Here is a 5388-nt window from a genome sequence, read left to right on the forward strand (position 1 = left end):
GCCGGGTGGGAAAGGGAGCGGCACTCAGCCCATCCGCACCACGCCAAGCGATGCTGCGGAGCCAAGGAGCCCGCGACCAACTGCCAAGGGCTGCTCCTCGTCACCGGGCAGGTGTGCAGCTGATTGGGTGCCTGCACACGTCTTCTCCGCCCTCCCCATCCGCCCTCCCCGGGATGGAGTCACTGTAAAACACCTGGGACTTCAAGGCAGCCGTGTCAGAGCTGAGCTCCCTGCCTGGAACACAGCGGCACAAGGTCAGTGTCCAGCAGCTGGCACGATCAGAGAATAGCAAGGAGCTATCCCAAGGCTGCGCCCAAGCGAAGGCTCGCTCAATAACCACAGAGCCTCAGCCCTGGGAAAAAGTAACTCCCACAGGCAGCGCTGAGGAGGAGGAGTTGGTGTATTTGCTCCTCAAAACTTTAATTCTCTGGAGACAGAAGGAAAAGCAAGTATCTGGCAGGGAATGGGGAGGAAGGGAGGCAGCAAAGCAAAGCACACCAAGTAACAACAACCACAAAAGAAAGAGAGCACTTATTAAAAAAGCAAATCCAGCATACCATGCCATAGTTTTGCACTGAGTAAATCACAGTTTTATGGAAGACACTGGTGTTGCAAGAGCAGCACCAACCCGTGGCACCTACAGAAAGCATTCTGCAAGATCCAGATCCCTCTTGAACACCTCAACAACAAGCAGCATGGGAACAAGCAAAGGGTTAAAACAAGCACACCGCTCATCTCTCTGCTGTACCTAATGGGTCTTATCCTCTCTCTAACCATTCCTGTTCTCCCCACCAAATCTCCTTTCATAGTATTTGTGTAACTTCCCTTTCCTTTAACATTTATTATTCTCCATGCTGAAGTCAAAGTTACAAATAAGTCATTTGTTTAAAGTTTCCTTAATGAAGACATGCAAAGTTTCTATGGCACAGGTAATAACTGCACTTGTTTCCGATGCTCTGGTAAGACTGGATCTATGGGTCAGCCTGCTTTGCCTGCTGTGGCTTAAAAGGGCAGCAACAGCTATTTTGGAGACAATCCCTCATGAAAGCATGCAAAGAAGCAATCTCAGTTTCTTCCTACCCATTAATACAGCCCTTCTCCCCGCCACGACATTAGTCTAGCCACTGGAACCCCACCTTGCAAGCATGCACCCTATTTGTCCCACAGGTAACACAACCCAACTGCCCAAATTCAGATCCACCCCCACCCCGTCAGACAGACTCATTTTAGGGGAGGATTATTCCGGACAGCTGAGCTACCCCAGCAGTCCCACAGTCCTCACATTTACATTCTGTCTTACATTCCTAATGAGTATCATAAGAGATCAGATTCACAGCTTGGGTTATCCACATAGCTTCCCTACATATGCCCCAAACCAAGATAAACAACTGAATGTAACAGCCTGGAAGAGTCTCAGCTTGCAAAATTCCCACTTAGAAAGAGAGCCTATCCATGAGCCTTCACAGTAGCACTGAATGATACACAGGCAGCATGTTATCAGAATATGTCCAAAACTAAAGACCTTTCTAACGTGCTAAAAGCCTTCAAAGCTGTTCTCCTGCTTCATTCATGTACATGAGACAAAGAGTTGTTGCAGTGCTACACCTCACAGAAATGTAAGGCACTGTATACACATTAAAATAGACCTACTCAGGAGAGAATGTCCAGCAGAATAAAGAAAAACACTCAGACAGTGCTCTTCAATATGCAGTTTAACTCTTACATTTCCTCATATGGAGTCAGGATTTGGAGGTGGTGATCATCAAGAGACCCTTCCAATGATTCCACGTGACCCCACAGATGGCCCAGCTTTTGAGAGACAAAAGATCAAGCAGCAAGAAAGCCAGAAACATTTGCGAGCACGTTTGGCTCCAGAAGGCGTCACACCAAGCACACCTTGCCCTAAAATAAGCAGTCATGCTTCAGGTTGTTCCTTCTTAGTTACATAAAAGCTGCCAGGACTGGAAATAGATGGACACAACAGCTCATAACTGCCTTTCTTTCAACTCTCAGCCATTTTACTTCTTGTCCCATTTCCTTTGCTAACTCCAGCCAGATGCTTTGATTTTTTTGTTAGATTTTCAGACAGACTGAGACAGTCACAGGTATGAGCCAGCTGCACCATCACAGGTTCCTAAAGCAACAGCAATAATTCAGCCAGGCTCGTTGCAAAGTTAAGCAGAAATTAAAGGATTCAGCATGAAAACAGAATTCTTTAGCAGTACATTTAATTACTCTCATAAAGCAGTAAGCAAGCATTAAAGAATTGGATAATGAGGTGCACGTAACTGCTGTACTCCACTCAGAGCCTTGCACATTCACTCCCATCTGATTACTTGTGGCATTTCAGAGGAATAATCATCAAGTTTATTTCCCAGTTTGTGAGAAAAGGAGGAATAGAACAGAGCGGTGCAATGAGTCACTAACTGAGGATGGACTCAATCAGCATAAATATTCCAACTGGTTTTGAGCCTCAATCCACCGAAAGAGACCTCCTGATGTCATTAGAGATGAGCCAGGCCAACAGGGACGAGATCATCTTGCTCAAACATGGAGACAAAGAGGCATGCCAGTGCTCCCAGCAGTCGCTTTGTTCACATGAATCACTGCTACCAGCCCAGCACTGCCAACATCACAGCTTTAGTGCGTGAGTTATTTCTGAAGGTATCTATGGATCCTGCCAAACCAACATGTCTTGACTTGCTCAGGAAGCCTGACTTATTTATTTTATTTCAGGACCAAAAAGGAGAGAGTAAAATAACCCCCACACTTTCAGACAGTGAGGAATTTCAGCTGGGCAAAGCACGTGGTGTCTGGAGACCCAAAGGCTCTTTCTGCCATCCCAGAGACAGCCAGTGCAGAGGCACATGGCCCCAGCAGAGCTCGGTGGCAGTGGTGTGATCACCTTGAGGCAGCATTTCATTTGCCAGGCATCCCCAGAGTAATTTGCTAGCAAGAAGATTAAATCCAAGAGAAAGACACTGCGACCTGGAATAGAGTGGAAAATCTGAATGTAGCTCAAACCCCTTTCATCTGATTCTTTCTTCCTGTAGAAAGGTTCGTTTTTAAAGAGTGCTGAATATTAGGAGAGCTCAAAAGTAATTTGAACCCCCTCCACTCCATCACAGATCAAGAAAATACTCAAACAGCATTGCCTACTCACCACGTGGAGCCATTAAGATTAAGAGATTACAGTTTCTGGAGTCACCAAGGCGGTGAGATTATCCAGGTCCCAGCTTGCTCCCAGCCTGCCATGGAGGCAGCACCCAGGAGGTGGCCTGGGGCACAGCACAGCGTAGCAGGCACATGGGCTCTCTGCTCTGCCCTGCAAGACCCAACTGGAACCTCCTGGCTCAACAGCCAGCAAGAAGCAGCAGCTCTCAAGCCCTAGGAAGCACTTCAGTGCAAGGCAAGGCTCAATTTGTCATGCTATGGGAGAGAAACCCCAGCTCCCCTCAGGTGTACCTGTACCAAGCAAGTGATGGAGGTAAAGCACATGTGCAGCATCACCCCTTGACCCTCCCTGCTCTGCACGGTGAGGATGGCTCAGGCCCTGCTTAAAGGGAAACGAGAGCCACGAGCTCTGTGTCAGAGCACATAATCTGCTTTACTCCGCCAAGCAGTTGTAACAGAGGATTAGGACATTGGTGGCAGGCAAACAGCACAAACAGATGAATCCTAAGCAGAGACAGTGGGCACAGAAATGGCTTTTAAACTCATGTTAAAAAATAAAAAGTCCAAAGGAAAAAGAAATTTAAATGGTGCACAATAATTCAGTTGTGAGAAAGTGAAACATGGAGGCCGTTAAAAAAAAACAACAAGACACTGCAAACACCAAAACCCAAATGATTATTTGTATGCAGTTTCCTGCCTTGCCCTGAGGCTTGTGGCCACTGGAGAAAGGCAAAAGGCAAACAGAAGGCTGTGCTGGAGGAGGCTTGGGGGAGCAAAGGAGGAGGAAAAAATCTAGTGCTGTTTATGTATATGTATATTTAGATCAGTGAACTGCAAAGTTGTTTAAACCTAATTACTACCGTAAATGTAATTTAAACCACCCAAAACCTTTCCACTGCTCAAGGAAGAGCTGTGACAATGGAAGGAAGCACTGAGACACAGCAGCTATTCTTTATACAGAAAACACTTACTCTGATGAATAACCAAGACCTACTTACCGACAGAAACTGAACATCTTGCTGCCTGCTGGGCATTTTCAACTGTATAAAATTAGAAACCACAGCAGATTTCTGAGGATGACCTTGTTTATCTCCCTACGGGCCTGAACACTTGCTGGTACCAGGCCTTGCAGAAACCATATCTTTCTTGCTGGACACTGAAGGCAGAAAAGTGACAGGCAGTATGGGTCCTGGACTAACAACCACCGGGCTGCTTGTTCACTTCCTCTGAACACAGGAGCCTGCAGTCACTGCAACCAGCTGACAGTGCCACATACCATGTGTAAGGTGTGATGGAGAGAAGCAGAAGGGGCAGAGGATCAGCAGTGACCTCGCTGGCTGCAATGAGTCACCACTGCAAATCGCAGCCCAGCCGGGTCAGCCCAGCTCTCAGGGACTGGATTCCCACGGCAGAGCTCACCCAGCACTGCCATCATCTCTAGCAAAGGCTACACAGTGAGCATGTTGCACCTCTTTTATTTTCATAGAAAAAGAAGAGGGAAGAGCTCAAATTCCACTGTTTCCACCCCTAATCACTTTGCAAGCCTCATTTTGATTTCTGAAAGTTGGATTTACCTTTCCCTTTGGGGAAATGGATGGGGCAGCAGCTACAAATAGCTCATTTCTGATGCTCCTCCTATCCGCAGCTGCTGCCCCAGTTCCCAGCCCAAATGTGTGATGCACTGGGCTGTCACCCTGTTTGTTTCCTCACCATAATCACAGGCAGCAGGATGGGCTCCATGGGCTGAACTCACCATGAGTCAGTGTGTTTTTGGGCATCCCGTAGGAGTTACTGCCCAAAAAATGCCAAGCATCCACTCTCTTAGAAAAGAAGTCATGCACACAGCTGCATGATCAGCTCAAATGCTTTAGAGCTACCAAGGGTATGAGACAGCTGAACAGCATTACTGATAGCTTGGCTCAGATAAGCAGGAGTTTCAGCAAGGACAGTAAGACAATGGGAGGAGTAAGCAGGAGCATTTCAATCACAGCTACACAGCCAAGTCAGTTGGACGAAAAGCAAAATACTACAGGTCCAAGCCTGGACAAAATACAAAGTTTTCCAAGTTATGCCTTTGTGTGTGTGGTTTTGTGAGTTCCTTGCTTTTTTTTTTTTTTGAGGGAGTGGAAGAGTGTAGAGTTCAGTATTTTAAATACATTACATTTGCTCAGATGTTTTATATCAGGTGAGACTAGCTGAAACTACACTGGAGTC

The sequence above is a fragment of the Cyrtonyx montezumae genome, unplaced genomic scaffold (assembly GCF_038088225.1).
Source record: "Cyrtonyx montezumae isolate F1298 unplaced genomic scaffold, pur_monq_1.0 scaffold_9, whole genome shotgun sequence".
NCBI lineage: Eukaryota > Metazoa > Chordata > Aves > Galliformes > Odontophoridae > Cyrtonyx > Cyrtonyx montezumae.